This window comes from Heloderma suspectum, chromosome 6, assembly GCF_057233095.1.
Source record: "Heloderma suspectum isolate Gila_16-S chromosome 6, 16-S_ref, whole genome shotgun sequence".
Lineage (NCBI taxonomy): Eukaryota > Metazoa > Chordata > Lepidosauria > Squamata > Helodermatidae > Heloderma > Heloderma suspectum.
The window spans coordinates 29606354-29617007 of record NC_139463.1 but is presented as its reverse complement, the minus strand read 5'-3'; positions in this window follow the sequence as shown (position 1 = coordinate 29617007).

Sequence of the window (10654 nt, the reverse complement as noted above, 5' to 3'; positions counted from 1 at the left end):
GGCTCCCTATGGGGGCCTCCATTATCCGTACACACTTTTTTTTTTTTAAGTCACCCGTGATAGGCTACGTGATGATTCACGTAGCCTATCACGGCTGACTTTGCAAATCTAGCCATGATAGGCTACGTGAATCGTCACGTAGCCTATCAGGGGACGTTTTTTTTTCCTTTTATTGCAATGGCGGCGGTGGCAGCCGGTCGAAAGACCAGCTGCCGCTCCCGCCCCGCTCGAACACCTGACGAACCGCCTGCCGGACCCGCCGCCGGGAGGGACATTCAGGGAAGGTAAGTCCCGTCCTGGGGGGGGTGGGGTGCGGGGGGGGTGCGGAGGATTTCTCCCCGAAACTTGTTCGGGGGGCCGAACACGTTGGCGCTCGGCCCCCCGAAGTTTCGGGGAGAAATTCTCCACCATCCCTAGATCCAGCCTGTATTCAATCATCTCTCTGGTGGCCTGTATCCTCCTCAGCTTCCCACATTTCAATTAAAGCCCAGGGGAAGACATCATGAGGTAAATCCTCCCATAGTTTTGTTTGTTTGTTTGTTTGTTTGTTTTCAGAACAAAAAGTGCAGGCAGCCTAGGAGGCTGTGGAGCAATGAAGATATGTGTAATAGAAAGGGGGCACCACATGGCAGCTCCCTCAGGCACCTCACAGTGATTAAGTTAGCTCAAAAACACAGCCCAAAGCAATTCAAAATAAATTATAACTTGTCCTGAGAATGAGACAGACAAATGAGCAGTGGAAAAAAACAAAACAAGCAAACCCTTTTAGGAAGTTGGAGAACAGATTTTCACATAGCACTGGCTGAACCTCTTCCCTAGAGGTGGACACAGCATTGCCCCCCCTCACACCTGCTACAGGGGTTTCAGGGAAGTAGTGGTGGTATTATAATCATATGCATTAAAGACCAGATGTATCCACAGTCACCCCTCACAAATTTAATGTTCGGAAGACTCTGGGGAAGGTGCTGGACCCTGGAAAATGACAGCTAGAATTGGACCAACATTTCTCAGAATACATTTCCCCCAGAAAAGTTCTTTTTTCTTATCCCTGAGGGGGGAGGGGGGGAGGCTATCCCTGAATTTTCTCCACATTTTCATCACCATTTTTATATGTGGTAGCTAGGGATGTGCAAAACAATCCCTGTCTGGGTTCTCCGGGCATCTGCCCAGCCCCTGACCCCTCTTGCCAGTCCACAGACTGTTCTTGAGCCCCTCCCATGCTTGGTGAGCAGCCCACACTAACCCTGATGGCCTTGTCGAGCTCTGCGGGTGACATTTTTTGAAAAATAAAAATGCACATTTTGCGAATGCATATTTGAGTCTGTGTGCAAAAATGCTAGGGATGTACAAAAGTCACTTACCTTTTCGAAGGGTGACATTCACAGTGGGGGGGAGGCGCTCCGTCCCTCCCCCCGAAATTCTGGCCGGGGGGGAGGCGCTCCGTCCCTCCCCCCCGAAATTCTGTCTGGGGGGGAGGTGCTCCATCCCTTCCCCAAAAAATTCTGGCCGGGGGGGAGGTGCTCCGTCCCTCCCCCCCCCCGAATCCTGGCCGGCCGGGTCCGCAAATGCGTCCTGGGTCCGTTTGCGTCCCTGCAGTCAGCCGTGATAGGCTACGTAAATGTTTACGTAGCCTATCACAGCTGATTTAAAAGAAAAACACACACACATGCGTACGCAAATGGCGGCGCCCATGGGCGCCGCCATTTGCGTTCCTTATTTTGACATGTCTTAGTCTACGTAAACATTTACGTAGACTAAGATGGCGAAAATTAGGGGAACGCAAATAGCATACCATCTACACTATTTGCGTTCCCCTTATTTTCGCCGTCTTAGTCTACGTAAATGTTTAAGTAGACTAAGACGTGTCAAAATAAGGAACGCAAATGGTGGCGTCCATGGGCGCCTCCATTTGTGTACGCATGTGTTTTTTTCTTTTCTTTTAAATCAGCCATGATAGGCTACGTAAACATTTATGTAGCCTATCACGGTATTTTTTAAAAAAATCTAGCCATGATAGGCTACATAAACCTTTACGTAGCCTATCACTTTTTTTTTTTACTGGAAATGGTGGCAGCAGCAGCCGGTCAGAAGACCGGCTGCTGCAGCTGCTGCCGCCGCTGCACCGCCACCGCACCGCCGCCGGAGCCGCTGCCGCCACCAGGAAGATTCGCCCAAGGTAAGTCCCGTCCCGGGGGGGCAGTGGGGGCAGACCGTTTCGCCACTGATTTCGGGGGGGCCGAATACGCTGGCATTTGGCCTCCCCGAGATTCATGGAGAAATTCTCTGACATCCTTAAAAAATGCGTATTTCTGCAAAATGCACATTTCCATGCAAATGCAAATATATACATTCGCGAAATGCACATTCTGCATACACAAATATGCACACTTGCAAAAATGCGCATTTTCACGTATACACAGATACGTGAATTTTTGTGATCACCATTTTATTTCTCAAAAAACGGTGACTGCAAACCTTGATGAGGCTACTGGGATGAGTGCAAGCCATTCATCGAGCTCAGGCAGGGGGGGAGAGCGGGCAGGGGCTCAGTGAGTGGGGCTCGGGGATGCGGGCAGTGGCACTTCCACCAGATTCCCAGATGGAATCAGATGCCCATGCCATCCCTAGTGGTAGTCACCTTCCCCTGCCAATTTTGAACTTTTTTTTGTGAGAAACTATTAGAGAATTTCTCCTCTCCTTGGAGAAATTTTGTGAAATCCCGACCCCACCCCCATTTCTTTGCCCACAAAGATGGTGATGAATTTTGAGAGGCCATTTTCACACAGCTCTAATATGGATGGAGGGATGGATGGATGGACGGACAGACAGACAAACATACAGAGAGACAGGGATTAGGCCTGAGAAGAGGCAATTACAATGTTCCTGAAGGAGGGGTGCAGGTGTGTTGTATGGTCAGTGCGCCAGATAATGAGATATAAATGGTGTGAGAAAGGTAGGCAGAGAGAAGAATGGGTAGATAAACAAAAAACAGGAAGTCCTGTTCATGAGGATGGTCATAGAGCCAGGCAATCATTGTTTCTTAGAGTATTGCTGGAGATAACAGGACTAAGAGCTGGATTAATTGTGTTGGGAAAGCATATATAATAAAAACATCAACCACTGTGATGTGCTAGCTCTCTCTAATCTAAGACACACACACACACACACACACACACACGGTATATACATGCATTTATCTGCTGACCTGCTGTTGTGACCCTGTGCAGCATTTAAAACAAAGCAAAGCTCTGATATTTCAGTTATTTGTTATTTTGCCATGCCCCACTGAGTGATGCTGTGAATAGCTATAATTCTCATGTCTGATCTGTGACTTAAATTAAGGAAACCAAATATCACGCTACTGAACCAGAGATGAATACTCTGAATATTTCAACTAGCAAGCTAAATATACTTTCTTCCTTTTGCTTTTTCACCTTATCCCTGCTGCTTTGGTTCTTAACAGAAACATCTAACCATTTCAGAAGAGACCTGCTGACTTGCAGTAAGAAGAATCAAATAATGTTGGGGGTGGGGGTGGCGGGGGTCTGGGTCACAGAATGTAAGATGCCAAATGATAATTTGGGAGCAATAGATGAAGTCATGCCTGCCAGCTAGGGATCTCAAGCCTTTCAGCACATATCAACTGTTTTACTTTTCCAAGACAGGGCAGTGCAGCAATTTTTATATAAGTAAAGAAACTAGTGCTTGTAAGGAAAAGAGTGGCAAATGTAACTGTGTGGAAATGTTAACTGTATATACAGCCTTTCCAAATGCTATTTTAGCTCAACTTGCAGGGGGAAAACAACAAAAGAAAACACTGTGGCTATCTTGTGTGCCTGTAACAAGAAATTATGGACACAATACATAGCATGTACATATCACTTGATGATGTTCAAAGAGATTCATGCACAGTATACTGTTGGAATAGTCACAGTGATAGTCAATTTATACACCACACCTTCCAAAAATACATTGCATTCAAAGTGATTCATGGAAAACAACATGACAACAATCTGAATGCAATAATAGCACATATCACTAGGGATGTCAGAGAATTCTGCCACGGATCTCAGTGAGGCCGAATGCCAGCTCATTCAGCCCCCCAAACTCCGTGGCGGAACGGCCTGCCACCCCCCGCCCCCCTGCGGATCCCCCCCAGGACAAGACTTACCCGGGGCGGATCTTCCGGGTGGCGGCAGCTCCGGCAGCAGCTTTGGTGGCTTCGGCGGCTGGTCTTCCGACCGGCTGCCGCCGCCGCCGCCATTTCCAGTCTTGGTAAAAAAAAGAAAAAAAAAGATGTGATAGGCTACGTAAAGATTTACGTAGTCTATCATGGCTGGGTTTTAAAAAAAATACACGATGTGATAGGCTACGTAAAACTTTACGTAGCCTATCATGGCTGGGTGGGTTTAAAAAAAAACAAAACCTGCGTACGCAAATGGCGTAAAGCTACGTAAATCTACGTAAAGATTTACGTAGGCTAAAATAGTGAATCAAAAAGGGACGCAAATAGTGCCCACTAAGCTATTTGGGTTCCCCTTTATTTTCTCCATCATAGTCTACGTAAATATTTACATAGATTAAGACAGCCAAAAAGAAGGAACGCAAATGGCGGCGGCCATAGCCACCGCCATTTGCATATGTGGGTTGTTGTTGTTTTTTCCCAGAGCCCTCCGTGGCTGGAAATCTGGCTGTGGATGGCTCTGGCCTGACTGGGCCTGGCCAGCTGCTCCGCGGAGCTGCCGTGGAGCACAGGTGGCCGTTGGAGGATTCCGGGGGGGAGGAATGGATCGCCTCCCTCCCTGTCAAGGATTCCGGGGGGAGGGACGGAACGCCTCCCCCCCACCATCAACATAATCCGCAAAAGGTAAGTCACTTTCGTACATCCCTATGATATCACTGACCACATTAGCAATAATACATTAGTATTAGATTATAATTTTTGCAGTTCAATTGTTGATGGATAATCATTAAATGCATGACTGTAAAACCTACCAATAGGTCAATTAAAAACTAATATCAATAGCATCAACATTATACCCACTTTAAGCAACCCATTCATTAAGTCATAAATCCTTCAACAACCAACCCAGCACCTTACATCATGCTCAAAGGAGGAGAGACAAAACTGCCCTCCTCTGCAGAAGGTGGGCTGGGGATAGGGATGTACGAAACTAACTTACCTTTTCGCGGAATCTTTCGCGGTGGGAGGGACGGGGGGAGGAGCTCCATCGTAGCAACTGTCATTTGTGTCCAGCCAGGCAGCCATGATAGGCTACATAAGAATTTACGTAGCCTATCATGGCTACCCTCCCCAAAAAAACCCAGCATACACAAATGGCAGCAGCTACGGCGGCCGCCATTTGCATTGCCTATTTTTCGCTGATTTATCTTACCTAAATATTTACATAAGATAAAACGGTGAAAAAAAGGGGAATGCAAATAGCATAGTGGGTGCTATTTGCATTCCTTTATTTTTCACGTTCTAGCCTACCTAAATATTTATGCAGGCTAGAACAGTGAAAAATAAAGGAATGCAAATAGCACCCACTACGCTATTTGTGTTCCCCCTTTTTTCATCGTAATTGGCTACATAAATATTCCTGTAGGCTAGAACGGCGAAAAGTAGGGAATACAAATGGCGGCCGCCATAGCCACCGCCATTTGTGTACGCTGGTTTTTTTTGGGAGGGTTAGCCATGATAGGCTATGTAAATTCTTACATAGCCTATCACGGCAGCCTGGAGGGACAGCAATGGCAGCCGGAGCAGCCCGGCCAAAGCCGGCCAGCTGTGGCCACCGCCGCATCCACCGCAGGTAAGTGCCGTCCCGGGGGATTCCACGGGGGGGGCAGGGGGCAGGAGGCCGTTCCGCCACAGATTCCAGGGGGATCCGGCCTCACTGGAATCCGTGGTGGAATTCTCCGCCATCCCTAGCTGGGGATCACTATTGGGATGAACTGGTACAGGATGTCAGAGGAGGGAGAGGAGACTGGCATATGTATTACTGCTGGCAGCCTTTTAATCCATTCTGGTCATTAGCAATACTAAGAGCTGGGGATGTATAAGATATTTGTCTCAATTTAATTTTTGCCCAGAATTTACCCAATTCTCACCTCCCAGAGCTGAACACAGACTCAAATGCAATCTGCAGTCAAAGTCCATATCTTTCCACACATGCAATGTGACTGCATGCTAGCAGACAAAAGAAATGGAGTTGAAAACATGCATATTGAAAAATGTGCATGAAAAACATATACTTTATAAAAATGCACACAAACACACTTTAATAGGAGAAGAATGCATACATTTAAAAACAGGTACACAATTAATGGATACACCTGGCCAAGTGTTCATTAAAATACACATGCATTTCAGTTAACAACAACAACACTCTCAACCTGATATGGACATGAGTAGAAACAAGATTTGAATGAACTATAGAGAACCTTGCGAAGCTTGTGTTTTACACATCCCTGCTAAGAATACATCTCAACATACTTATTTTCCCCTTTTCTGGGAATTCTCTGTGTATGCTTTTCTTAAACTTTTCTTCTCCTTTTTAAACCTTTCCACTTCTTTTAACATCACAATACTTGCATATTTACATTATTTATTGATACACAGATATAGGAGGTTCATTACTTCCCACTGTTTCTAAATCCAAACATAATGCTACGTATATTTAATTTTTCAACTTATTTTCACTTGTTTCATATCGTTCCCCTGCACTGAAGCAGACATTATATTCTTATTCCTCAAACTATATAGGACTGCTAGAAAAATAGAGCTTTGAAGAATTACAAATAAAACCTTAATCCTACAGCGTAGTCTTAGGTATACAGCTGAGACACTGGAGGGGTTTCCCTTCTCCTCTTCTCAAGTTTAGAGTTCTCTTTAAGTGGAAGCTCTACTTAATGCAGGTGTGTTGGTATTTTTGAACACTACATCTATTTCTCTAGAAACAACAACCAAGTTTCATCTAATTCCCTAGAAACAACAACCAAGTTTTCTTATTCCCCAAAGGAGCAAAATAATTGGTTAGAATCGGCTGTGGGTATAACATTGTTGTGACAGCAATGTTTGGGACTTTTTAGCTTAGAAGAAAAGGATGTATAAAATAATGCAGAGCGTGGAGAAAGGAGATAGGAAGACATTTTTCTCCCTCTCTCATAATACTAGAACCCAGTGGGTTCCATGAAGCTGATCGGTGGGAGATTCAGGACAGATAAAAGTAAGGACTTCTTCATAGTTAAACTATGGAGTTTGTGACCACAAGATGTAGTGATGGCCATCAACTTAGGTTTAAAAAGGGATTAGACAGCTATATATTGCCCCCAGTATTGTTTGCTGGTGAACACAAGGAGGAGGGTGCAATTGCACTTGTGTCTAGTAGGGATGTACGAAACACTTACCTGGTTTTGTCCAGGGACATCCGCGGTGGGGGAGAGGCACTCTGTCCCTCCCCCAAAAATCCTTGACAGGGGGGTGATCCATTCCTCCCCCCCTGGAATCCTGCCCGGCCAGCTCCGCTCCATGGCCAGGCCACGGAGCTGCTGGCCGGGCCAACCCGCAGCGCGGCCTCCAGCTGCTGCCAGGCTGCTATGGACACAAATGGCATCCTGAGTAGGGGACGCCATTTGTGCCCCTATGGTAGCCCGTGATTGTTGCTGTTGTTTATTCAGTCAGTCGCTTCCGACTCTTTGTGACTTCATGGACCAGCCCACGCCAGACCTTCCTGTCAGCCGTCGCCACCCCCAGCTCCCCCAAGGTCCAGTCTGTCACCTCCAGAATATCATCCATCCATCTTGCCCTTGGTCGACCCCTCTTTCTTTTGCCTTCCACTTTCCCTAGCATCAGTATCTTCTCCAGGGTATCCTGTCTTCTCATTATGTGGCCAAAGTACTTCAGTTTGTCCCCTACGCCATTTGCATTCCCGCTTTAGCCATCATAGGCTATGTAAGTATTTACTTAGCCTATCACGGGCTACCATAGGGACGCAAATGGCGTCCCCTATTCAGGACACCATTTGTGTCCACAGCAGCCTGGCAGCAGCCGGAGCCGCCACCGCCGCCGCCACCACCGGAGCCACCGCCGGAGCTGAAGCTGCCGCCGGAGCCGCAGCCAGGTAGGCTCCGTTTCGCAGGGCTTTCGCGGGGTGGTGGGGCGGGTTGCTCCATTCCGCCACGGATTCCGGGGGGCCAAATTCATTGGAATTCGGCCCTCCTGGGATCCATGGCGGAATTTTCTAACATCCCTAGTGTCTAGCAATGGTGGAGAAATCCGCAGTGGATTCAAGTGAGTTCAGATTTCAATGACTCTGATCTGCAGATTCTGCAGCGGACTGGCTTTTCCTGGGTCATGCAGATTCCACAGACTTGTGGACCAGTTTTTCATGGGGGGGGGGATTTGCACTAATAGGCATAAGTGCTAGTGCACATTAGTGCAAGTGGAGATTAGCACTAATGTGCACTTGGTCACTTGTGCACATCTGTTAATGCACATTAGTGCTGATTTGCATTAGCCGATGCACATTAGTGAATTAGTGCTAATGCGAAATAGCATAAGTAGAACGAAAGACACCTAACAATCCAAAACAGAGACAGAACAGACTTAACAAAACCTGGACATCCCTACTTGTGTCCTGTTTGTCAGCTTCCCATAGGCACCTAACTGGCCACTATGGGTAGTCCAGGATGCTGGACTAGATTTGGATACTAGATCCTAGAACTGCTGGGTAACATTTTTCTCCCTCTCTCACCCAAGTCATCCCATGAATCTGATTGGTGAAAGATTTTTTTCTCCACACAGTGCATAGTTAAACTATGGAATTCACTACCACAAGATGTACTGATGGCTACTGTGACATTCCTGCCTCGGGTTCCGCTTTTCCCCAGCTTCCACCTCTGAAACTGAGAAAGAAACCCCCTGACACTGAAGCTTCAGCCCTTTTACTCTCTCTGGAAAGGACATAGATTTAATTATAGTAGCATAACAATTCAATCAACACACAGGAGTCTGTATTAAAAAAAAGAATAAAATACTTATTTGTAACATGAGGAGTTATATGTTATTATTATTCATTAATGCTTGGTCCTAACTTCCCTACCTACTATACCCCTTCTAAAGTCCTATACAACAAACCCCCCTTACTGGATGTTGCTTCCACAATCCCCTAAATCCCTATCTGACTCTTAACTGTCAGTTCATTCCTTAAATAACCTCAGAATCCTGACACATACATACAAGCACTTCCCACCTTTCTCTCACTCCTTAACACTCTGTTAACTCTTGCTTCCCTGGGTTACATAAAACAATATAAGCACATACATCACAATAACAGGCATATGTTACAGCCACCAATTTGGATGGCTTGAAAATGGGGTTAGACAAATTCCTGGAGGAGAAGGCTAGCAATGGCTACTAGTCCTGGTGGCTATATGGTACCTCCAGGACCAGAGGCAGCATGCCTATGTACACTAGTTGCTGGGGAACATGGGAGGGGGGAGGATGCTGCTGCACTCATGTTCTGCTTGAGTGCAACAGGTGGTTTGCCATGGTGTGAACAGAATGCTGAACTAAATGGACACTTGGTCTGATCTAGCGTGGAATAGAATTATATTCTTATCAGGGACACCGTGCAGTCCAGTGCAATTGATGACTGATATCCAGTGTGATGAGCAGACAGTCAGTGTACTATGATGGGGCTGAATTAGTTTTGAAGAACCCTGCTTATGCAGAGGATTCATGGTCCTCTCAGTTTGGGCTGCTGAATCACAGTGGTACCCTGGCCTTTTCCGATTAAAGCTAACTGAACAGGGAGAGACATGACATGTAGGACGTTTCCCAAGTTTTCTTCTCATACACATTTCTCCCTGGATTTTGCAGTGTTGATATATTTGGTCTTTCTTCCAAAGTGGAATTGATGCATCAGGGATTCTCCATTATTTTGTATGGAGTTCCCCCTAATTTTGTACATAGTGTAATGTGTGCACACTTGTCTGCAGATTGCATGCATATTTCAGGTCCTTCAGTTCATTCACAACTCTCCACCCTCTCCACATGAACAAAACCAGTCTTGATGTGACATTATGGATGCTTGCTTCAAAATGATTTTCCCAGTGTTTTACTTTTACCGATGCCCATGCACACAAGGAAAGGTTCCTCCTGTGCAAGCACCGAGTCATTGCTGACCCCTAGAGGGATGCTGCTTGTGCTGGCATTTTCATGGCAGAGGCAGACTGTAGCGGGGTGGTTTGCCATGCCATTGCCCTCCCCAGTTGTGACTACCTTTCCCCCAGCAAACTCAGAAGGATGGAAGGCTGAGTCGATAAAATACTGACAAATTTAAAAAGCACACTTGATGTTATTGCATGTGTCATTGTATCAAGATTATTTTTATATGTTGTTCTACCAACTGGAAGGAGTTAACATGTCTGTAAGTAAAGCGCAGCATGAAAAGAATGTAGAAATAACCATACTGTACATACCATCATGTCAAGAGTCCATTTTTGGCTATGTTTCATCAACACACATGCAAACATTGTTAGCTTAGATGGGGGAACAGAACACAGAAGCAAATGACATGTGCTAGGTCTGGAATTAATTTTTGAGATTCTTCTTGTTAAACTGGAATGCAGAAGGGGTATGATGCAG